We start from the raw sequence: 26450 nt of genomic DNA on the forward strand, positions 1-26450 counted from the left end.
TAATTTCTAGTTGATTATGATACTCATAGCCATAAAGAAACAATGGCGCTTCTCCATTGTTTTACAGTTTATCGTAAAATAACACGCATTTTGTTTACAGCTGGACAGATAACTTAAAACCTTGTGAGAAGCACCTGATTAGAAGTCAGCTGCACGACGACACGATAGTAAGAAGAGAAGGTCACCACATGTATTGTACTGCACTTTGTTTAGAAGAAATACAAACAGTGCCTCATGTGACCTATGAAACGTTTCAGAACTTTGCATGTATTTATCTGCTGTACCAGACTATAATCAGCTGAAGAAATTATTATGTGGTTTCGAGCATCGAAACTTTGTATGTGTTTCCAAGGACTGCTTCATTTCTGTTCAGTTTTAAATACGAAGCCTTTGTTTGCGAACACTTCGGCGATGGCGATTCCGGTGACATATGCCTGCCTGCCTGCCTGCCTGCCTGCCTGCCCTGCCCTGCCCTGCCCTGCCCTGCCCTGCCCTGCCCTGCCCTGCCCTGCCCTGCCCTGCCCTGCCCTGCCCTGGCCTGGCCTGGCCTGCCCTGCCCTGCCCTGCCCTGCCCTGCCCTGCCCTGGCCTGGCCTGGCCTGCCCTGGCCTGCCCTGGCCTGCCCTGGCCTGCCCTGGCCTGCCCTGCCTGCCTGCCTGCCTGTCTGTCTGGCCGCTTACCTTTGGGGGCTCTTGTGGTCACCCCCTTAACTTGGCGTGACCTAAAGTAAGCATGGGAGGGTAAGATGGTTTGACAAATATTACGCGCTGGTCAAGACATGAAATATGTCCCATTCCCATCGCGTACGTTGTCAAACACATACTATCAGGCAATGGCACATAACCACGGGCGGGTATGTGCCACTGGTAATCGGGTATGTGCCACAGATGATTCACACTTAGTATATACCCAGGAATGCTGAGAACACACATGCGATATTTAACGCATGAGCGTTAAGCACACCCGACATCGGTAGCTTCGACCCAACGAAAAATTATAATAAATGTCAGTGTTAAGAAAAACTTGACATATGCAGCACTGACCCCCGCAGCGAATGCGAATAATAAATTTCGGTGTCCCAGCAGGAATTGAACCCAAGCATCCTGAGTGGCAGTCAAGCGTTCTGCCACGGAGATAGGCCAGGTCTCGGAGCTTTTCTTCAAATAGACGCTAATCTTCGTGAAATGTTTATAGCAGTTCATGCTCATCTTCCCTCCGCATGCTTCACATAACGTCGACTCCTAAATACACGGGATCTAGAACATTTTTTTAGTATACGCACTAACCTGGATTACATATGCATACACCTAGGCATATTAAAAGTGTCAATATATTCAGTCAAGCTATGTTAGAAAACCTGCCAAAACTACTCTACACTGCTTTGGTGCAATCCTTTGACTGGTATCTGTTGCATCAAAAATTTTGGGCACGCTTTTTTGCATTAGAGTATTTTTACTGCTGATGACATATTAAAGCCTTCTACGCAGGGCTTGGCTGCAATCTCAAAACCAATATCTGCCTCATCAAGAAGTGCCAGATGCATTCTGTAGATGGTTAAAGATATTTACGCTACAAGCAAAGTGCAAAAACCTTCAACACAGCACTGATATGCAATAAAAAACGAGCTTAGAAGCCATATGTAGTGCTCTCTAAGACGTTCAAATAAAGTTACTAAACAATGGTATGATCTACCTGGTTGTGTTCGTGATACCGGCGTGTCTGACAATTTGTAAGCACTTGTTCTATTACTCTCATTTTTCAATTTCTCTCAATATTTGCCGGGCTCTATCTACTTAGGAGGTAGTGATATTTCTTTCCGTTAGCACATTTATTGTGATACTACTGTTTCAATGCTTTCATTTTACATGTATGTACACCACTCCTGCAGTAGCCATGCATTGGGCTGCAGTATTTGAAAATAAGTAAGCATAAATATACTATATGAAAGCGTTCCACGCAGTGCTCGGTTTCAATCCTATGACTGATATTTGCTGCATCATGAACTGTCGAGTGCGGCTTATTGCATTGGAGAACATTTTGGCTGCAGACAACGTTCAAAAGCCTTTCGCAAAGGGTTCAATTGCAATCCGAAGACGAATATTTGCGACTTCATGAAGTTTTGTGTGCGATTTGTGTTTTTAGAAAATATTTTCACTAGAGACAATGTCCAGAATCTTTCATACAAGATTCAGTTGCAGCCTTTTGAGCAATATCTGTCACGTCATGAAGTGCCAGGGTTAGTTAGTAGCGTTAGAGCATATTTGGACTACATACAATGCCCAAACGCATTCTGCGCGTATATGACCAGTATATGTTGCACCATAGCAGCCAGGTGGGCTTTCTTGCATTTGAGGATATTTCTATAACACACATCATTTAAAGCCTTCTATGTAGTGCTAAATTGCCGTCTTATGGCCAAAATCTGTGACATCATGAAGTGTCGAGTGTGGTTCATTGCATTGAAGAACATACTGGCGGCAGACACTGCTCAAAAGCCTTTCACACAGGGTTCACTTACAATCTTATGATCGATATTTGTGACACCAAGAAGTGTCCGATGTGGTGTGTCGCTTTACAGAATATTTCGACTATTGACAATGTTCAAAATCCTTCCATACATGGTTCAAATGCAATATTATGATCTATATCTGTGGCTTCAAAAAGTGTTGGGTGTGATTCATGCGTTTAGGGAATATTTTGACTACACAGAATGTCCAAAGCCTTTCATAGAGGATTTAGTTGCAGTCTTATGAGCAATATCTGTCACATTATGAAGTCTCAGGCACAGTTTCTTGCGCTAGAGCATATTACGACTACAGCCTATGCACAAAAGCATTATACACAGTGCTTGGTTCCTATCTTATGACCAATATTTGTGGATTCATTAGGAGCCAGGTGAGCTTTCATAAATTATAGGATATTTGTAATACACACATAATCAAAGCCTTTCATACAGTGTTCAGTTACAATCTTATGACCTGAATCTGTCACATCATGAAGTAAGTGTAGTTCAATGCATTGGAAAACATTTTGGCTGCAGAAAACGTCCGAAACCTTCCACACAGGGTTCAGTTGCAATCCTATGATCGAGATCTGTGACATCAACAAGTGTCAAGAGTGGTTTGTCACTTTGGAGAATATTTCGACTAATGAATGACAATGTTCAAAGCCTTCTATAGAGGGTTCAGTTACAATCTTATGATCGATATCTGTGACTTCATAAAGTCTTTTGTGTGATTTGTGTGCTTAGAGAATATCTTGACTGCAGACAACGTCATACAGGATTCAGTTGCAGTCTTATGAGCAATATCTGTCACATCATGAAGTGTCAGGCACAGTTATTTGTGTTAGTGAGCTTTTAGACTACAGACAATGTTCAAAAGCATTCCACACAGTGCTTGGTTCCTATATTATATCCATATCTTTTGCATCATTAGGAGCCAGGTGTGCTTTCTTGCATTGGAGGATATTGCTAAAACACACATGATCAAAAGCCTTCTGAGTAGGGTTCAATTGCAGTCTTATGGCCTAAATCTTTGACATCATGAAGTGTCTAGTGTGGTTCAATGCATTCGAGAACATTTGGCTGTAGACAACGTCCGAAACCTTCGGTACAGGGTTCAGTTGCAATCTTATGATCGATATCTGTGACATCAACATGTGTCGGGTGTGGTTTGTCGCTTTATAGAATATTTCGAGTACTGACATTATTCAAAACCCTTACATACAGGGTTCAGTTGCAATATTATGATCGATATCTGTGACTTCATAGAGCGTTAGGAGTGATTCGTGCGTTTAGAGAATATTTTGACTAGAGAACGTCCAAAAGTCATCTTTAGAAGATTCAGTTGCAGTCTTATTAGCAATATCTGTCACATCATGAAGTGTCAGGCACAGTTATTTGTGTTAGAGCGTATTTAGAGTACAACGTTCAAAAGAATTCTACACAGTGCTTGGTTCCTATATTATGTCCATATCTGTTGCATCATTAGGAGTCAGGTGTGCTTCTTGCATTACAGAATATTGATACAAGTCATCATTACCATCAATGAATGCACCATAAAGGCGACGACGATGACGATTGAACAGAACCTTTTTACTCCACCATCTTAGTTCAAGGACACTGTGTACCCTGTGTACAATCTGTAAATATATTTCTACCCTCTGCCTACTCTCACCCCGTGACATTTTGGTGGTGGTGCGGGGTAACAAGATGGAGCTACACAGTAGCCGACACTTGGTTTTTTCCACAATGGCACAAGAGGGTCCGGCTCCGGCTACCGCAGCGGCCAGCGCAACGACGACAGTTGTTCTGCCCCAGCTGAAAGACCCTGGCACGTTCTGCGGGACCGACAATGTGGATATTGAAGAATGGTTGCCGCTGTACGAGCGAACAAGCAGGAATTATCGCTGCGACGAAACACTCATGCTGGCAATCATCCTTTTTTACCTGAAGGAAACAGCCAAAGTGTGCTTTAGGAACCACGAAGCGGAAATTGGAAGCTGGGATGCGTGCAAAGAAAAGATGCGTGCACTGTTCGACAAATCGAGTGGCAGGAAGACAGCGGCCAAAACAGCTCGCATCTCGCGCTCAGACGTCATCAGAGTCGTACCTGTCTTACATACAGGACGTGCTCGCTGTTTGCCGCAAAGAAGACGACAGCATGAAGAAGTCCGAGAAGGTAGCGCACATATTAAAAGGCATTGCCGAAGACGCGTTTAATTTGCTGAATTGCAAGGACTGTCACACAGTAGATGCCATTATCCAAGAGTGCCAGCGTTTTGAGGCGGCCAAGAGCCAACGTATTTTCCATCAGTTCGCCCGACTTCCTAACACTATAGCACATAGTCATGCGAAGACATGCCTGTACCACAGGCACTGCTGACTGCAGAGCACGCCAAGAAAATCATCCGTCGAGAACATGAAGCTATGTCTTCCGCTTCAACTTTCTCTCGTGCCTGTGATTCCAGCTCCCAAATGGTGCCTTTAGTGCATGCCATCGTTCGCCAAGAGCTTTCGAACTTTGGCCTGGAATCTGTGTGCACAGCCGCCCCTTCTCCACCGACTGACCGTCATCCGCCAGTTTCCTACGCCCAAGGCCAGAGGCTCCCAACGTGCTCTCGCAATCCCGCTTAGTGGAGGACTGCTGATGACCGGCCCATTTGCTTTAACTGCCATCGTGTTGGTCACGTGGCCCGCTATTGCAATAGCAGGTTGTTTTGGAGTCAGCCTTCTTATGGCTACAACCGTCGTGCAGAGGCCGATGATGGCCACATCGGATCACGCCACGGGTCGCTTCAGCCAGCCGGTGGTGACGGTTCATCGACGGTGCGTTGTCGGTCACCATCTCCTCGCGGCCACTAGTCCCGCTCAGCGCTGTCGCGACGTCCATCATCGAGCTCACTCCAATTTCGCCGTCCTTCACGGCCTGCACATCTGGCTCGCGAAAACTAGACAATGGAGCTCCTTGAGGTGATGCTGCATCGACGATACGCCAGCCGAATCCTCTGACTATACCGACACGACGCAGCCTCATAGACGTTAAAGTAGACGATGCACTTGTTGTTGCCTATGAAAACAGGGTCCCTCATTTCGGTGATGAACTCGGAGCTTCGCCGCTGCCCTAAAAAGGTTATTACACAGCCCACAGTGCCGCTCATCCAAGTCGCCGATGGTGGAACTTTTCCTGTGCCTGGAATGTGCTCCGCACGTGTTAGTGTTGCTGACCGCTCCACAACTGTGCTTTTTGCCGTGTTTGAGAAGTGCTCTCATGAACTCATCCTGGGCATGGACTTTCTTGCCACGCACTCTGCCATAATTGACTGAGGAATAGCCTCGCTTCAGCTTGACCTACCTTATTGCTATGAAACTCCTACTAAACCTCAACAACGTTTGTGTTCTGTCGAGTACGTTCGCCTAGCACCCCAAGCCGTTACTTATGTCTTTTTCTCCGGTACCCGACGGCGATTATGTGCTGGCACCGATTTTGCACGTGTTATTAGACAGAAATGTTGCCCTTCCTCATACTCTGTTGACGATTACGAATAACGTGGCGTCGCTACTGATACCGAACTTCTGCTAGTGCGCTCAAGTTGTTCCAGATGGCATGACTCTAGCCAACGTCGCTTTCATCAGTGAACATTCTGTTTCTGTATTCATTGCAGACGGTCTTCTGCCCGCTACTGCATCCTCTTCACAGAGTTCCACTGATGCCGACTTTGACAAGATGATCGCGCCAGACCTTGTTCCAGCACAGGCAGCCGATCTCCGGCATATCTTGGCATCCTTTAGGGACATCTTCGACTTTGGCGACAGCCCTTTAGGAAAGATGTCAGTTGTTACTCACAGGATCAACACTGGAGATGCCAGCCCACTCCGACGACGTCCTTATCGCATGTCGCATGCAGAGCGACAAGTCATCCAACGTGAAGTTGATAAAATATTCACAAAAAACGCCATTGAACCATCTTGCAGTCCATGGGCCTCACTAGTCATTCTAGTAAAAAAGATGGATGGCAGCTGGCGCTTCTGCGTCGACTACCGTCGCTTAAACAAGTTACGCGCAAAGACGTCTACCCACTGCCACAGATTGATGATGCCCTCGACTGCCTGCACGGGTCTGCCTACTTTTCCTCTATCGACCTGCGTTCAGGATACTGGCGTATTTACGTCGAAGAATTAGACTGTGAAAAGACTGCATTTGTTACACCGGATGAACTTTTCCAGTTTAAGGTAATGCCTTTTGGCTTATGCAATGCTCCCGCTACATTTGAGAGAATGATGAACTCCCTGCTATGGGGTTGCAAATGGTCAACGTTCCTCTGTTATCTCGATGACGTCATTGTATATTCGCCGTCCTTCAAAAGTCATCTTAGCCGTCCGTCAGCTGTTCTGGAAGTTTTCAGAAGGGCAGGCCTACAGCTCAACTCCTCCAAATGCGGCTTCGGCCACCAAACAATCACTGTGCTAGGCCATCTTGTCAGTGCTAATGGCGTGCAACCTGCTCCCGACAAAATTCGCGTTGTCAAAAATTTTCCCGCAGCACGTTCCTTGAAAGATGTACGGATCTTTGTGGACCGCTGTTCCTATTTCCGGCATTTTGTCCACAACTTCACCGACGTTACCCATCCTTTGACACAGCTACTGAAGAAGGACACACTGTTATTTTTGGGTCCCCAGCAAGCCAATTCGTTTCGCCGACTTACTGCGTTGCCCACTTCCCCACCTATCTTAGGTCATTTCAATCCTTCAGCGCCCACTGAAGTTCGCACCGACGCCAGTGGGCGCGGTATTGGCACTGTCCTCACCCAGCGCCAACAGGGTCAAAATCGTGTAATTGCCTATGTAAGTCGCCTTCTCCCCCCTCCGAGTGCAAGTTTTTCATCACTGAGTGCAAGTGCCTCGCTTTTGTATGGCCAGTTGAAAAATTCCGACCATACTTGTTCAGCCGCCACTTTTCGGTCATCATGAATCACCACGCCTTGTGCTGGTTCTCCTCCCTCAAAGATCCTTCTGGACAGCTGGGTCACTGGGCTTTGAGGCCACAGGAATATAACTTCGACGTGACCTACAGGTCTGGCCGAATGCATCGGCATACCGACTGTCCATCTCGCCACCCCGTCGATCCTCCTGGCCTGTCAGCGCACGATTCTGATGCCTGCGTCTTCGCCATTTCCGATTTCACGAACATACCTAGGGAACAACTCAGTGATGCCAACTTGCGGTCTATCATACGCCGTCTAGCTTCTGACACCTCGGATCCTTCCCGTCGCCTGTTCACGCTTCATGACAGAGTTCTCTATCGGCGCAACACAAGCACCGAAGGCCCAGAACTTATTCTGGTAGTTCCTGCAACGCTCCGTTCCACTGTGCTCGAACAACTTCATGATGCCCCAACTGCTGGACGTCTCGGAGCAGCCCGCATGTATCACCGCGTACGGCGTGGATTCTTCTGGGCCAGCCTTTACCGCTCTGTGCTCTGATATGTTGCATCTTGTAAGTCTTGCCAGCGCCGCAAGCACCTTTCATTGGCACCACCTGACCCACTTCATCTTATCGACATTCCAACAGACCCGGTTTACCGCGTCGGCCTCAATCTCATTGGACCATTTCCAATGTCTCTGAGTGGGAATAAGTGGGTAGTGGTGGCAACAGACTTTGCGACATGCTGCACCATCATGCGAGCACTACCAACAAGCTGTGCTATTGATGTCGCGGACTTTCTCCTTCATGATGTTATTCTCCACCATGGAGCGCCGCATCAACTGCTGATCAACCATGGTCGTTCGGTTCTCTCCAAGGTCGTAGACGACATTCTTCGCTTGTGTTCCACACCTCATAAACTCACCACTGCCTACCACCCGCAAACAAATGGACTCACTCTCCGCACGCCCATGATAGACGCACACTATACTTGACTTGAATTTTCATTTGTGGGAGTGGCCCACGCACAGATATTGATTTCTGGTGCATACTGCTGTAGTTTCTTTGTTCACTGCGATGTCAATTATTTCTAAAATATTCAAAACTGTGGCAGGTAAGGCACTATCAACATTTTAACGCGCTATTATATTTTCGGCATTGTACAAACCTGCTGCAGTTAGGAACGTGCCATTCTGTGCTGAACTCGAAGAGTTTTAAGCCAAAACATCAATCAACACTGTGCATCAGCCTTGGACGCATGAACGTCAACGCGGTCGACACGTGCCAGTGGTTGCGTGCCTCTTTCCTCCACTGGCGCGACTTGACGCTTTTGACGCGTAAGTGCGAGCATATGCGTGCCAGTGGTTGGCAATTGACGCGGTCGTGCCGGTATCTAGCCGGCAAGGTCTCCTAGTAGCAAAAGACCCCTCATTTTCTCATTTTATCCCTCCGGCCTCATTGCCCGTAGCCCTCGTCGACACTGGACAGGCCGTTTCACGGAAGAAGCATAGTAGGCAGAGGAAGCTGCAGGGCACCATTTCTCGGGAACGCGTCAGGCTAGCGAGGAAGGGGTTGCCATGCTGAGTCAGTTCCGTTTCTTGGGAAAACGTGTTGCCAAGAAGAAAGAGGGCGGGAGATGTCACGCCGAGCACGACTTTACCAACGTGCTCTTTGGTGGCTGAGTGATTAACGCCTCGAACTCAGGATTGAGAGAACCCAAGTTTGATTCTGTGCGCCGCAGCCCATTTCTGCTTTTTTTTCTTCCTTGCATTTTCATATATATAAATACTTATACATATACAGTGAGTGACACTGACGGTGACGCCGGCGGCAAAGTCCAGCCGAGAGTGTCCTTGTAATCGCGACCGCAATAAAACTTGTAGGATGCTTCACCTTCAAGTATGTGCTAGCGTGAACGGGACCCATGTGCACCGCCTTCTCTATCATGCTGTAGTGGGAACCCAGCCCGGTTTCAGTTCTCGGTGTATGCGTCAACGGTTCCGCAAGGAAGCGATTGACTGTGCACGTAACATTGGCCGTCTCATATTATTCGAGGATGTTTGCTACAAGGCGCCCACTACGAGATACTTTTTCCTTTAGCGAACTAGCGAACTGCTCACTATGCATTGCGAATCTTGCAGTTAATCACTTCGTTGATGGTTCTGCTGCTGATGATGATATTAACATGCGGGAGTGCTTGGCAATGGGTTGTACTTTTCGATCATCCATTCGTTGCGCAGTTTATATGTTTTGACGTCAGGCGCAATCATACTCTCCTGTCACGCAATATTACATGGGTAAAGGAAAATGTCACTCAAGCAGTGTTTTCTTCTGAAAGAAATACTGTGGCTCTCCGGTAGAACGCCTGCTTACCCCGCCGATGGCCTAGGTTTCATTCTCACTTGCTACTGAAGAATTTTATTATTTAGTACAGTGAAAGCTGTTATTAAATCAAAACTCGGGTCGTGCACGGCGCCGTAGTTGTCTGCCGCCACCACCTGTGTCCGTAAGACTGTCTCGCGAAATAAGAAAAACAAAACGTATCAGCAAGAACACAGTGGGCTAGAACCCAGGTTTACTGCATGCCAGTTTCGTATTCTACCACTGAGCCATGCCGGTGCTTAGGACTTATTCAAAAAGTTGCCTAGGGTAGGCGTGATGTCGAGAAAGGAATCGCAATAATATGAGTAATGAAGCGTTTTAGAAAAGCAAAAGAACAACCAGTCTTCACACACTGGCAATAGTGTAAGAAGTGCAACACATTAGAAAAGGTTGTTCTTGATCACGTAATAACTGTGGCGCATAACCTCTTCAGGCATATTTCCTCACCATCGTCAGCCACTGCATGAAGAATCGGCACAAAATTCGTAGCAACTGTTTAGCGGATAACACACTTCTCAGAAGAATGACGAAAAATAGCATAGTGAACGCCACCCAGAAATTGTAACTTCAATGCCGAAGTGCTTACCCAGCAAGTGTGCTTGCAGCAGTTACCCCACGAGTGTTTACGAAAGGCTCCGAAAGGCCACTCTTCTAGCCTTCACTGTGCTTCGCCTTCAGCGCAAGTCTGGCGTTTTTTATTAAATATGATAGTCTCTCTTGGAGACCTTCAACGCAAAAATTTTGGTTTGTCTCTCTGTCGGTCTATACAATTATCTGTTTGTCTGCCCTTAACGGCACCCCAAAAGACACCAAACGATACACCGAACGGCGGACCCCATCCGCAGCGCCCACCGCTATCGCTCAAGTTCTAGCATTCATACTTGTGCGATTTTCAATTAAAACTCAATTTTTGCATCTCTTTTTGTTTTTCAGTCATAGACAAGATGATCATTTTTCGCTCACAAGCATTGTCACAAATGAGAATTTAGTTCAGCGCATGTCGTCGATTTCTAATGGCGGCGTTAGGTCCAACAGTGACAGTCACGACGACACGCGCGATGCGGAAAAACAACCATAGAAAGATGCCCCGAGCGCGTATCCTCTCCCCCACGTAAAGGTCGCTGACAAAACGCAGTCTGAAAAAAAAAAGAAAGAAGGAGGGTACCTGAGTTTTGCCTTCAAGAGTAAGTAGCGATAGCGCAATCGTACATCGCCCTTTGAACATCTTACCTGTTTTGGTTCTCGGTGCATGTCTCAACCCGGCTATAAGAAAATGAACGATTCTGCACGTAACATTCGCCGTGTGAAGTATCAGTAAATGCATGACTATTACAAGCATGGTAGTTCAGTGTCAACTAAACCATAAATACTTCTTTTTTAAATCAGCAAAGGACCAGCACGCATTTGTCAGGCAACACTTGAACCTTCGCAGCTGTTCACTTTGTCCGTGGTTCTTTTGCTAATGGTGACTAAAGGTGTCCGACCGCTTTGTAATGACTGGGCCTATAAAACCACATAATTTCTCAATTCACACCGTTTGATACCTGGCACTCTTGTTCACTTCTGGCACGCAGTATAATTAGGACACGTTGATTAAGGACAATCTTTGCACTAATTCCCCCCGCTGCGGTGGTCTAGTGGCTAAGGTACTCGGCTGCTGACTCGCATGTCTCGGGATCGAATCCCGGCTGCAGCGGCTGCATTTCTGATGGAGGCAGAAATCTTGTAGGCCCTTGTGCTCAGATTGGGTGCACATGAAAGAAGTCCAGGTGGTCTAAATTTCTGGAGCCCTCCACTACAGCGTCTTTCATAATCATATGGTGGTTATTATTTATTATTATTATTTAGACATACTGCAGCCCGAAGACCAAGCAGGTGGGCAGGGAATAATTACATAGAAAGCATCAATCCGCATGGTAAATTGGTACACAATTCTGAAAACAGTCCAACAAGTGTGAAGAAAAAAAAAAAAGATAGCAGTACACAAAGAAACATAGCGGCACAGTGAATGTTTAAAATATTGCAGAAAGTACACGTTTTTCAAAATCCGACACATCACGCGCCGAAAACACATCAACAGGCAATCTATTCCACTGCTCGATTGTGCGGGGAAAGAAGGAGTGCTTAAAAAGATTAGTGCGTGCAAAAATTGGAGTTGGATTGTGCTCATGGGTGCTTCGAGTTGAACGAGATAAGCGGGACTGAATATAAAGTCCTGGATTAATATTGAATATTTGGGATGTTCGACCGCACATATCAATCATCATTTCTTTGTACTACATGAGATTCATTTATAGTTTCTTCCAGAGCAGTTTTAACAAAACTTGTGGCTCTGTGCCTGAGTGAATTAACACTTATGCCTAGCGCACAGACATGACATTTGTTAAAACCTTCGGGCATTTTCATGGTCAGGTTTTTTGTAGAGGACCGAGGACTTAAAAATGCCTTGGAGTGCAAGTCAGGTACAATAAATCATGATTTTGAAATTCTTTAGAGGTGGTCTCTTTCTGGGAGGTTCAGAAAGAACGCTTAAAAAATCTTACTTCCTTGGTATGAGGCTTCTCACAATAGAAAATGAGGATGGACTGCCATTTCATGAAATAATGATTTTCGGTATTCATTGTTTATGTTATCTATGGACCCCCTGAATCACTGGCTTTCGCTGCGACCCTGACATGCAACCTGAAAGCGTGCTTCGTCGCGCAATCATGGTTCTGCACACTGATGCACTGAAGCAACCAGACTCAGCACCTGACTGGCTTTCCAGAGTTGAGCTCCTACCTCATCTACCTCAATCCTGATAATGTAATTACTCATCTGTTTGTGGAGACTGTCTTGGCATTGTTGCAATACTCTTCATTTTTGTAGACAGTGTCCGCTATCAATGCATGCGACGTCTTAAGAAACCAGCAATACAGAAGAAAATGTGCTTGATCCCTGTGTCATAGGAAACGGTATTACACACCAAAGAAAAAGGGGTATTCACAGACGTAGTTGAATGCTTATTGCACAATGACATATTGTCACGCTCAAGGCAAGCTTCCGTTGGCATTGTTCATTGAGCTAGGGCGGGCAGGCAGGCAGGAATGGAGGAATTAATGAATGAAGAAAGGAGGGAAGAAAGGAAGGAAGAAAGAAAGAGAGGGAGGGAGGAAGGAAGGAAGGAAGGAAGGAAGGAAGAAAGAAAGGAAGGAAGAAATGACGGACGGACGGACGAACCTGGCAACTGTGGCACAAACCCACGCTGGGGAATCAGCCATGAACCGGGTAGTTCAAATGAAATACTGTTAATTTGTTAGCTCACGTTTTTTTAAACAAATGAGAGAGCAAGGGCAAAGAATAAATATAAGATTCGCCTTAGTCCGAACTTCTTAATCCTCTTCTACACGAAACCAGGCAAACCCGGCATGCATTTCGGGGGCAGCCCCTTAATTGGCAGCGCTTAATTGCAACCCCCCAAAAAGCGTACCGGTTACATACGTTCACGGAAGCAGCCAGATGTTGCCGCGGATCTTCAAGGGAGAAGGGGTTCGCATCGCGCACGTGCCTTCGTGTACTCTGGGCCACCTCCTTACCCGCCTGAAAGACCGGCCAACAATGGACAGGAGCCCCGGTGTCGTTTACGAAATTCCGTGCGCCGAATGCCTTGCGTCGTATATCGGCGAGACGAAAAACCTACCAGAACGACTGAAGAAATACGCCAACGATGGGTGGAAGTTATAAAGAGCGTAGCGGAGTCGCCGAACATGCTGAGACATTGGACCACCAGATAAATTTCGAAGCGACAGTCATCTTCGAAAGCGAGCTGAACTGGAGGAGAAGGTTGTTAATCGAGTCGTCGCACATACAGAGAACAGCCCATAACATCAACCGCTCTCTAGGAACCCTTCCCCCAGTGTAGACATACGGACTGCGCTCCACGGCAAAACGAGAGCGGGAGAGCGGGATCATTAGCCACCCCTAGAGTGCTTTGAAGACGCGGCTGCTACGTAGCCTACGCAGTCACCCCTGAGGAAGAAACCAAGTCAGTTCTGAAACGTCGGGTTTCTTCAAAACTTTTGGTTGGAGTCTATATCATCTCCCACTTTTATACCCAACCAGATAGACTTCTTTCAAATGTTTACATTCAAGGACCATGAAATGTAAATTATGACATTCATGACATACATGTCATAATTTTCATGTTATGACTAGTCAAATATGTTCTTCATACAGTCATATTATGCCATACCAAGTTTGGTATTGATACCATCATCGAAACGGCCAGGAAAGCTAAAAGTCATAGGCGTCTAGATAAATAGATATATAGAGAGATACGCTCAAAGTCACTGAAGTTCGCTAGAAAATGCATCGCATTTAAAATACTTTGCGTGTCACCACCTGTCAAGAGAATCATTAACCCGTGAGCAAGCATCCTTCTTGGTGACGCTATTAAACTTCCTGTAATCAATACAGAATCGTAGCGTTCATTTTTTTTTTCACCAGAATGACTGGCAAGAACCACGGGCTGCTCGACGGTTGAATGACACCGTCATCAAGGATCTCATTTAGCTGCGTCTCTATAGCCTGGCTTAGTTTAGCTGAAACACACTAAAGTGTCTGGTGGATTGGGCGAACATCATCGCCGGTAATTCAGTGTTATTGAGGGGTGTTTGACCGACTCAAGATGAAGAGGCGAAGAAAAATTCAAATTCTTTCAAAGGGATGTGAACTATGGCCTTCCTCTTGCTTGAAAACTTCAAATTGACGTCAATGTGGTCCTGAAATGTGTCTCCATCAACCATGTTCTCGGACGCGAAGAAGTCGGTAACATTCGCTACAGGGTCTCCAAAGGCCGCGGTGGGGCCGCGGAAAAAATGTCGGTCTCGAAGTTGAAATTGGTGACGAGTACCTGCGACCATCTGTCACGCACCCGCACAATGCTTCGCACTGCGCACACACCTTGAAGCAGGAAAAAGAAGTTGTTGCTCTCGACGACAGCGTCACTTTCTTGGAAGTCGTCACAGGTGACTTCTACAAAAGCAGTCGCGCGGGGAGGCAGCGTCACAATTCGTCAGATGAACATGCATCGCACGTCTACGACCGCTATCGTTGTCTCTATCTGTCGCACGTTGCGTCGAGAAAGTCACCGTTCACTCGCGAGGATTTATAATCACGCCATTCTTTCGAATGTATTCCATACCGAGAATGAGATGACAAGAAGAGTCGCGTAGTACGAGGCTGGTGACCACAAATGTTAACTCACGTATTTTAACGCCTGCGGTACAGCGACCAAATAGAGTAACAATGTGACCTCCAGCCATGCGAATACGTGTCCCATTTCAAATTGTCATCACTTTCTAAAGACTGGTTGATAGCTTTCTACTAATGATAGAATAATCTGCATCAGTGTACACCAATGCACTGACCTGAAGACCGCCTCTCAGCACGGGAATGTCGAGTCAGACTCGGTCACTGTCTTCAGATATACAATCCGGCATTTACGTCACACTGCACAAGGGCGTCAATTCAATGTCAGCAGCGTTTCGTGCAAGCGTCACTGGGAGGTCTTCCACATTTTGAGTTTTACCGACCTCGTCCCCAAAGATAACTGTCTTCAGATTTTCCGCCGAGGGCATGGGGAGCGTCCCCGTGCCGCTGTACCAAAACGTGGCCCAACGGCTGCGATTCGCCATAGATATAGTAACCGCATTTAATGCCGTGAGAATTGTAAATGTTGCTGCACGAGGTAGTCTGAAATTTCCCTCGACCTCTGATTAACTTGAGGATGAGGCGAATCAATAGAAAAACTCCGCAGTCCAAGTTGTCGGTATGGGCATTCCTGGTCGATATGACCCGCTTAACTGCAATCGTAGCATAAGGGTCTTCTATCTGGCGTATTCCTCCTAGTAGCTTCACTCAGAAACTGCGCAGCACTTTTCGGAGGACTCTGCACTAGACCAGCACAAAGCTGCTCCTTCACGCCTCGACTCAGATTTCACGGTTTCTTTTTTTTTCTTGCCTTTCAACGCTTGCTAGCGCTGACCTCAGTTTAAGTGAGCTGAGGCCATGCATTGGAGTGTTCTAGTTAAAGCTGCTGATGGCTGTACATGCCATGCCCATTGTGGACTTCCGGCCGGTTCGCTCACTTGATATCGCCACAACACCTCCTCAAAATTTCCTATCGCCCCGTTCAACTGTCGGTAATTGTCCGCGTAAACCATGACTAGAGTGTTCTAGGATCTTCAGTGTGGCAGTAGATTATTTTGTTAAGATTACGCCCACTTCGTGAGCATCCAAGGATTATTCTAAAATCTACGTCACCGCTAGCGATAAGGCTAGAATATTCGATGGCAAGTGTACAATTGACGACACGCTTCACCGTTTCTCTGTTGATCGAAGGCCGATGGTCTGCTCGCCACTATCAGTGCCAGTGCCTTGCTGTAATTCTGCTTTCCTTTATTTTACGCGGCCACTAGTTCACCCCCCCCCCCCCCCCAAAAAAACAGTTTATTATTCTTCGACCTGCAGTCTGCTCCCTTTGTTCAAGTCAAGACCCCCTGACGACTGCAGGTCTGGTAGAGGCGCTTCCCGTTCATGTACCGAATGCCCCCCCCCCCTAAAGTCGAGAGCCAAGCCTTTTAACCACGAAGCAAACATCCCCGCCAATTGGGACCTGCGGGCAAGCCGCTGGCAACAAGGGTACTTCCAGAGTACGGAGCTCTACTCAATAATACTTGCAAGCCAAAGGCCACCATCACTACTGCGACAACTATGGCAGCCCCTGTACCAACGCCCGCCATGGTCCTAATGCAGCAGCCGAAGAAGCAACCCATTTTCCTCGAATCATCATTCGAACAATCGGAGACCTGGCTGGAGACGTACGGCCGAGTGGTCACCTTCAACTAGTGGGACTAGGAAGATAATTTGTGTCGTGTCTACTTCTACTTGGAAGACGAGGCAAGGACCTGGTCTGAGAATCGGGAATCTGCACTTCAATCCTGGGATCTATTTAGTAGCGCATTCATGCAAACTCACAAGCGTTGCCCGCGAAAACAGGGCCGCGGCTTTAATGGAGACATGGGTGCAGCTACCAAACGAAAATGTCACCCCCTTCACGGAAGAGATAACGAAACTGTTTTGGCACGCCGATCGCGCCATGGCTGAGGACAAGAAGCGCCACTTCGTCGTGCACGGTGTCAAGCAAGAGTTCTTTGCGGGAATCGTTCGCAACCCGCTCAAGAATGTTGACAAAATCCTCACCGAGGCCACAACAATTGTTAAGGCACTTTAGATGCGCACAAAGCAGTATAACTGTCACTCTTCAAGAGCTAACTACGCCGAAGCCCATGCCCTCAGCATGAACGGCTTGTGTGAGTCCATTCTATAGATGGTGCAGAAGGAGCTACGAAACCTGTTGCATCGTCGCAGTCCAAGGTAGACTTCATTGCCGACACTGTTCGGCAATCACTTGGAGTTTCTGAAGCTCCGATGCCTCAACCTCAAAGGATGAGCTACGCTGCTGCCACCCGACGCTATGCTCTACCTTCCCACCCAAGTCAAAAGACCACACCATCGAAATTCCTACGCCAGCCACCACCGCCATGGGCCCCATACCACTTAACCGCCGGCCAGCAGAGTGCTCTGAGGAAAAGCGACGTAAGTCGTGTCCCCGAACACCGACCTTACTGCTACCATAGCGGAGAAGCTGGCCACACCTATCACCTTTCTACGCCGCCTCGTCCATAGCGGCGGGAGAGCGGGAGAGACCCTGCGGCATCGCCGACTGCCTCGCATCAGCGCAGTGGACAGCCTGACAGAGAAGCTGGCCACACCTATCACCTTTCCACACCGCCTCTCCACAGCAGCGGGAGAGACCCCACGACATCGCCGACTGCCTCGCATCAGCCCAGTGGACAGCCTGACGTTCTTCCCGTTTGCCGTCACCCGACCTGCTATATATCGCCTCACAGCCGGCCGTACACTGGCCTAACCCGGGGCCGTTTTTCTAGCCCTTATCCGGGTAACTAAGTGCAGCAAGGGCTGGAGGTGCGGTTGCTGTACAATGAACCACCGAAGATCCTCTGAAGCCACAAACGATGCCGCGATGAAATCTCAAGAACCCGCCGCAACGCCAACGTAGTCACAACGTCGAAAATTCGCCGCGAGAAGACGACTAGAAGCAACGCCGAAGCAGCGCCACAAGACGTCGCAGCCATAACCCGACGCCATGACCAAACTGCAACGCGAGACAACGCATTAATTAGCAACCTCCACGTACTTATCGGCGACCAGAGTGTGGCAGCTCTGGTTGACACCGGAGCCCACTATTCTGTCATCAGTGGAGCGATCGCCACGAACTTAAAGAAAGTTATCACGCCTAGAAAGGCCCCAAAATAAGAATTGCTGGAAGCCACCTAGAAACGCCGGAGGAAATATGCAAAGCGAGAGTCTGCCGTAACAATTGGATTTACCCCGCAAGCTTCGAAGCACTACAGCGGTGCTCAAGAGACGTGTTCCTTGGTATGCACTTCTTAAGTCTTCATGGTACAGTCATCGATCTGAGATGGAAGTTAATATTGCTATCAACAAAACCAACCCTACCGCCGCACACAACGTTGGGAAAGTAGGCCTTGAATGAACTACAAGAGCAAATCGCCATTTCCTTTTGCTCCAGCATTAACATTTACATCGGCTCTCAGAAATAAACATACTGGAAATGCGTCGTTGAAAGCGACCAGCAGCTGGTGATCAATCGCGAGATTGGCATTGCGAGAGGAATAGCCGAGCTGAGAGGGACTCAGCTCGGCTATTCAGTGATGCTCACGAACTTCAGCAAAGAGTTGAAATACGTGAGCAAAGAGAGGACAGTTGCCTATGTCGAAGAAATTATGGTAGCCAGGAAAGCTATTAACCTCGCCGAGTCCATTGAACTTCTTTCGACGAATCGGGGTCCCCACGAGAATTTAGACGTCAGCTTGAAGTTTCCGAAGTATCAGCAAGAACGGCTGAAAAGTCTGCTGCGGCAATAAGAGCACTGCTTTTAATCGTCGTCGAGAATTCCGGAGACACCACTAGCGAAATATCTCATCCTAACATAGGAGAGTACAAGACCACTTCGCCAGAGCCTGTCTCGAGTTTAGACACGAGAGCTAGAGGCAATAAAGAAGTAAGTCGACAAAATGCGATGCGACGACATCACGTAACCATCTAAATGTTCGTCGGCGTCACCTGTGGTGCTAGAGAAGAAGGATGGCACCCCACGCTTCTACGTCGTTTATCGTCACCTGAAAAAAAAAATAATGAAGAAGGATGTGTATCTTCTCCCACGGATAAACGACCCTTTTATCGAATCCACAACGCGAGGTGCTTTTCGTCAATGGACCTAGAGACAGGGTAACGCAAATTGAAGTTGACGAAGAGACCGAGAGAAGACCGCATTTATAACACCAGACAAACTCTTGCCACCTGGTGATATAACAGCCTATTTCCGGCTGCTATAGAAAGAGACTATCGCCAGCTAGGACAATTTTCAAACGCATTATGAGTATTGTACTGGCTGGATTGAAGTGGCAGACTTACTTCGTGTATTATGACGATGTAGTCGGGCTTTCCTCAAGCTTCTACGAGAATCTCCAGCGCGTTGAGGCTGTACTTTAAGCAATCAAAACCTCCTGACTCATCCTCAAGCCAGAGAAGTCTCGCTTCGCGTACTAGGCACTCATGTTGTTGGGCCATGTGATAAGCAAATCCTGTGTACGCCCCGAACCGCAAAAGACAACTGGCATCACTGCATTCTCTCTACCCGCCGACAAAAAAGCTATCTGTCGATTTCTCGGCCTCGGCGCCTTATACAGGTGGTTCGTCGAAAACTTCGCCCAGAACACCGAGCCACTCACTAACCTTGCCAGGTCCAGCTTCGAATTCAAGTCGGAATCGCAGCAGGAGGAAGAATCGTAAGAACTGAAATGACGCTTGCGCACGCCTCTGTTGCATGCGTATTTCAATAAGTTTGGCGAAACAGAAATGCATACCGACGCAAGCAGTGTCGTACTCGGCGTCGTTCTTGTGCAGAGGACTGACGGACAGAAAAGGGTCATCAGTTACGCCAGGCAGTCGCTATCAAAGGCGGAGGTCAACTATTCTGCAACAAAAAAGGAGTGTATAACTATCACTTTGGCTTTCTCACTGCCTGCCTCATGGCCCTGTCGACACACCACTGCAGGTCAACCGGGATAATGACTGCGTCTTGGGAATCGTAAGCCCCGATGACTTTGCTGAACGAGAACAGGCCAATCCGGAACTCAGGGGCTTTATGAAATACTTTGAGGGCAGTGCTGCCATTGTCCCAAAGGTATTCGAGGGAGCATTGCCGTCGTTTATTGTGCAAAACGGTGGTCTACAAAACAAGAACCTTTTAGTCGGGCCATTCGCATTGCGACAAGAAGTACTACAGGCTCTGCACGATGATGCCACGGCCAGACATCTGGCTGTTTCCCAGGTACGGTCTTTACGGGTACGGTCTTTGCAGCGTACGGTCTTTATGGTGGACCTAACTTAATCGATTCTGAGGCAGAGCCAAACAAACAATCACCGGATAACCGCTTACCATCCACCAACCAATGGCCTCACTGAGCGGCTAAAGAAAAACATCGCCGCCGTACTGGTCACGTACGCCGACTTCGAACATAAAATGGGAAACGCCATCCTTCTGTACGTGACCTTCGCATACAACACGGCAGTGCAAGAGACGACATAGATGTCGCCATACGAGTTGGCCTATGGAAGGAACACGACAACGACGCTTGGCGCCATGCTGCTGATGGCGACAGCCGTCATCAGGGGCTTCAGGCAGCTGCGGCTGCCTGAAGCCGTTGATGTCGTGTGTCGCAAGCCATTTAATGAAGGCGGTATTTTGTTGTTGTTGCTGCGCTTTATTGCTTGTACTGATTGTTCATTGTCTTTACTGCTGTACTTTCGTCTTTTGGTTAAGCATCAAGACGATACCTTTTTTGAGAGGGAGGAGGAAATGCAACATTTCCTCCTCAAGTTTTGTTATCGCCCCGTTTCACTGTCAGTATTTCACAGCGCAAACCACGCCTACAGTGTTCTAGAAGCTTGAGGGCGGCAGGTGATCATTTTGTTAGGATTACGCCCACTTTGCGAGCATTACAGATTACTCTGCAACCTACGTCGCCGCTAGCAGTAACGGTAGAATACTGGATGGCAAGTGCATAAATGCCAAAACGCTTCGCCGCTTGTCATTTGTACAACAGCCGACGCTCCGCTTGCCGCTATCAGTGCCAGGGTCTTGCTGTAATCTGATTTTCCTTTAACATGGCCACGAGTTCTCCCCAATAAACAGTGTTTTTATTTGACCTACAATCTGCTCCCTCCATCCACGTCACGAGCCGGTGACGATATTCACCCCAATCATTAACACATGGGGTGACTGTTGGACGAACATTAGGGGAAACATGAAAATTATGACGAGAATTTCACATATAACATCCTTTACATGCCCCGCTCACTGTGGGTTCGCGGCCGTCGGCTAGCTTGATTTTGACCAAAATTAGTATTTTTGAGGAGGCTGTATGATGAACATGAATGACCAGCTGTGACATGAAAATCATGACAAGCATTTCATGCATAGCATTATGTATATATGACACCCACGATAAATTCGCAGCCAGTTGGCTAGCTTTATATATTCCCGAAAATTGGCCCCGCCGCGGTGGTCGAGTTGCTGAGGTACTCGGCTGCTGACCCGCAGGTCACGGAATCAAATCCCGGCTGTGGCGGCTGCATTTTCGATGGTGGTGAAAATGCTGTTGGCCCGTGTGCTCGGATTCGGGCGCACATTAAAGAACCCCATGAGGTCGAAATTTCTGGAGCCTCCGACAGCTGCCAGACCTTGTGAATAGGCTGTATGACTCGCTTCCCACGAGGGTCGTAGCTGTCAGACGGACGTCTTTTATTAGGCAATAGAACGACACTATCACTCCCTTTCATTTAGGAAAAAGTAAATGTTGCTTTTTCAGTGCTCCTACGGTTATTTTGTTGAAGGATAAGTCGTCAAGAAGCCCGACTGACCTAGAGAATTGGTCACTGCTACCGTAATGGCAACGGTAATTAATACATTGCACTTTTTGCCAACAAGCGACAATGAAGTCGGGGAAGCAAATTGATTCAAGGCAGTCTTCACTGGCCTATATAACAAAGACCTTAAAAAAGGAGACAATGTTTTATGCACTATACTCCTTCGAAATGTTCACAGTAGACTGGAGCTCCTCCTGTTCCGCATTGTTTGGTCAAATTTTGTTCTGTTTATGAATTATATGGAACAAAAATGAGACCTAATTATCCGCTACTAAGGTCTGCCATGGTGGACATGTTCTGTGCCTCCCTGTGACCCTATGGTCCCGAGGTTGGTACCGGCTGTAGTGATCTCAATTCAGTGCAGGCGACATGATAAAGGCCCTTTTACAATGCGATGTCAGTGCACGTTGCAGAACACAAGATGGGCGAAATTTTCGTAGCCTTTCACTACAAAGGTTTAAACAATCGCCATGTCATTGTTTTTAGGAGTGAAAGCTCACTGCAGAAAGTCGGGAAAAAGTGGTACTAAGCATGGATGTCTGGTCTCTCATTTTACGCAGCTGGTGGCCTTATCTTATCTTCATACATTCGCATACTTTGAATAGCCAGAATGTGCACGTCGTTTCTTGCGAAGTAGTCAGGTGGTGTTTTATCAGTAGAAACGCCTCTTTCAGAATTGATATGCAAAACGCGTCTTGACAAAGCGTGCGTCTTCGGTTAAACAAGCACACACCTTTCTTCACTGTCACTCATGTAGAGAAAGTTTGCTTGTTTATTAGGCCACGCATGCTCCTGTGCACGGCACGTCACAGCCTGCCACTGCCGCAAGGTGTTGCCCTAAGGGAAAAGCCGGCCGCTCCAATGCTATACACATACCTGTCCGTGGCTGTACTTCAAGATGAGCATGCCGCGCTCATGATGCGCTTACAGCTGGTTTGCTAGCTTGGTACTCAGCAAAGGTGGTAATACTTTAGGTTACTGTGTGATTGATATGCATGCCCTTTGCCGTCAACGGACGGCAAAGGGCATGCGTGCTCACCCTATGCTGTCCCGGAAAAATCTAACTCACTCCCGACGCGCGCGCGCGAAACCTTCCGAGAGACCCCGCGCTAGGCGCCACAGTTAACATCAGCTACCGGGTGAGAAGGGTAAAGGTCACTCCTCGCTCTCCCAGCACGGCAGACAGCGGAGGAGGAGAGTCATGTCAGGACATGAGAACGGCAGAAATAGGCGCGAAAGCCCATGGAAAGACGGCGGGCTAGCCTCGATTCCCACATACCCGTCTCCTAAATTTGCCCTTTATTGGTCTGCATAGGCAGCCGAACGTCACCCATGCAGTTAAAATGACAATGCTATGAGCAACAGCTAACATCAGTCCAGCCTTGTAACTGCTGCTAAAGACATGATGACAAAGGAGAAAAAAAACTTTAGCAGCAAAATAAACACATGACACTATAACATGATTGCGGAAGGAAGCACAGAGAAGTAAGGCTAGTGTTATGGTGCTAAAGAGAGATAGTGTCCACCACGCAAAGGGGCGGAAGAGCGTGACAATGTCCACTGGGGTACGAAGCCCGAGTGCGTGGTCAGATGCACGGAAGGAGGTTCTCTAATGGCTCGTGGCTGCTCTTGATGATTGGTCAGCGTGCCTGACGAACGCCGCTTCGGTTGTGGTTTGGAGGCCCCGCATTCCTCGACGAATTACGGGGAAACCTCACTGGGAAGCCCGGCCTCGCCAGGCATCAGGGAGGGCGGATCAGAATTGGCTGCGAGGCTCCCTGGCTTTGGCCGGCAGCATCTAGCTGCTGTCAGCTGGCCTAGCGCAGAAGCCGAAGTGGAAGGGGGCAGCAGGGCTTCTCGGCGACGTCCGAGAGCAGGGCACAGCATGATAGGTCAATGCCCCCCGCATCTCTAGTGTTAATGTCGACGAGATGAAACCACGACGCGCAGTCTTCACCGGCATGCACAGAAGCACCACACACGTACACACACACAGAAGCACGCACGCACACACACAACGCCAATAGCTGCGCAAGTAAAGGCACAAGGCTTCCTTGGTCACTCTCTCCACGCATAAGCACTAATGTTCAAGGTCACAACTTCCTTTGCCGCTAGACGAAATAAAAACGGAAGAAAAAGTAAGATAGAGCAAAAATGACACTCAATATCTGGCCAAAAGTACGAAAAAAGAAAAATACAAATGAACAATTAATGTTAGACAAAAAAAACATTAAAACATAATATACACAGGCACACCTAAACAAAGAAACACTGGCAGCAAACCGGGTGGGGCCGACTAATTTACGAGAAAAGGCCGTAGAGAAGCTAACCTATACTGAAGCTAACCAGTAAACTGAGGACCTTCGGTGGTGGAAAAGTCCGCTGTCCGGCAAAGAAATCACAAAGGTGACTAGTTCCTCAGATTATAATGGTGCGAGGCCCGAATGCGGTCCGCCGCTCTGGGAGCCAGCCTTATGCTCGGCCAAATAAAGAGTTTAATATTAGTCATACAGACTGCTGCCTACTGAACCTCACGATCTTGTGACGTCTGGTGGACGTGCTTAGTGGTCCATGTCACGAACACCACAATGGGAAAGCATTGCAAGGTACAATGCTTCCCATGTTTTTCAGGACGGCAAGTCTAGGTGGGTTGCTTTTGTGTAGCGCACGCTCTCCGAGGCAGGGAAGAGATGCAACTGTCTAGAAAAAGAGCCGTTAATTATAACATGTAGCGTAAAAAGGTTTTATTGCTATAGGTATGGCGGAGCATTTATTTATTCACTGATCATGAACCATCACAGAAAATATTGGAACAAAAAACAAGTATCCCACCTATCACGGCTGGGTGCCCACATCGGTGGGCTGTGACGCTGCCGGCATGCAGATACGACCTTATATTGCAAAACCAATTTATTGCAAGAGCAGGTTTTTGCCGCCGCCGTTATTCAAGTATATGTATGTGTGTGTGTATATATATATATATATATATATATATATATATATATATATATATATATATATATATATATAGGCAACAAAGAGACGACGAAACTTTCGTGGAAGCGTCTTTACTAAACGTTTTCAGCTGGTGGACCAGCCTTCGTCAGAGTAATGTGACAAAGTTCACACAAGGCTTTAAAAGCTCCTTTCAATAACAGGTCAGCGCCATCTGCTCCGGTTAGCATTACAATGCGCATCATAAAATGTCAAGTGCTTCAGAAAAAAAGAGAAAAAAGACAAAAGATACGAAAACCAGAAGGGTACATACATACTACAGACATAGTTAAAGATTCCCTTACATGTACTGTGACGTGATACCATGCTTATACATAGTTAAGAGATGTAGAAGTGCAGTGTGTAATGACATTGCTTGGCAGCATAAGAACAATCTCAGTGATATGCGAACGTACAACGGAAGCTACCGCGAAATGATTGAAGATAAATAAAAAATAAAATAAAAATAAAAATGAAAAGGGCAGACATAGAAGGCGTGATTTTGGTGGTACAATTTGAAACCAGTGCATCATCGCTCTTAATTTAGTGAAAGACAGGTCAGTTTTCCTTTGTTTTCGTTGATTCCAGCTGAAACAGTGTTAAATTTATGAATGAGATATGATTCGTGCAGTTCACGATCATGGCTGGTGCGGAATCCCGATTCTAGTATCGTGACTTTGAGGTTACTAAATGAGTGGCCGGGCATGTTCACGTGCTTTGATAATGGAAGGTTTGGTTGGGCTTTAGCATGCGATCTTTGATTGTTGAAACGTATTCTGAATGGGGTTTCAGTGTGGCCTATGTATTGCATATGGCAGGTGCCACACTCAAGCAAATACACTACAATGGATGAATCACAATTAAAGCTTCCCCTAATTGTGAAAATGAATTGGTTAGATGTGCTGGTGGCTGTTAATGACGGTTCTATATGAGGACAAACTTTACAACGGGGTTTGTTGCAGCGGCTACAACTTGTACGGTTAGTGGTAGCAATTTTAGATGACGTCAGGATGTCACCTATGTTTTTTGAGCGCCTATACACTACTCGAGGGGGCTCAGGAAAGACCGCTTTTAGTCTGTAGCTTTGGGTGAGGATGTTGTAATGGTTACGCAGTATACCTTGAACTTTGGGGATGGACGCTGAGTGTGTTAGTACTAAATTGGCTGACTGAAGCCCGTTGCTTTTTATGCTACCTTTTAAACAGTCCATTCGATCGCGTCCTCTGGCTCGGTGTATCGCGTCGACAATAATTTTTTCCGGATATTTTCGCTTAAGAAGCTTCTTTTTCAGATCATGGCAGCAAAAATTGAAATCTTGATCTTCAGAGCATATGCGCCTAAAGCGCTGTGCCTGGCTATATAAAATTCCAGTCTTCCAATGGCGCACGTGGCTACTTTCAAAATGAAGAAACTGGTGATTATCGGTTGGCTTTTTAAAAAGCTTCGTAATTAGGCGTCCATGGGAAATGGTAATCCTGACGTCGAGAAAGGCTACAGACAAGGGTGAGTAAGTATGGGAGAATGTTATAGCGGAATGTACCTGGTTGAAGATCGCTCTACAGTTTAGAAGTTCT

The 26450-nt window shown here is 47.2% G+C and overlaps 1 protein-coding gene across 1 annotated transcript in view; it reads right to left on the reverse strand.

Moving 5' to 3' along the window:
• The window catches only part of LOC119167796 (WD repeat and HMG-box DNA-binding protein 1), a 465682-nt gene that overhangs the window by 15829 nt on the left and 423403 nt on the right, over positions 1-26450 (reverse strand). The gene's annotated exons all lie outside the window — the stretch shown is intronic.

Source organism: Rhipicephalus microplus, unplaced genomic scaffold (genome assembly GCF_043290135.1).
Source record: "Rhipicephalus microplus isolate Deutch F79 unplaced genomic scaffold, USDA_Rmic scaffold_16, whole genome shotgun sequence".
Classification (NCBI taxonomy): domain Eukaryota; kingdom Metazoa; phylum Arthropoda; class Arachnida; order Ixodida; family Ixodidae; genus Rhipicephalus; species Rhipicephalus microplus.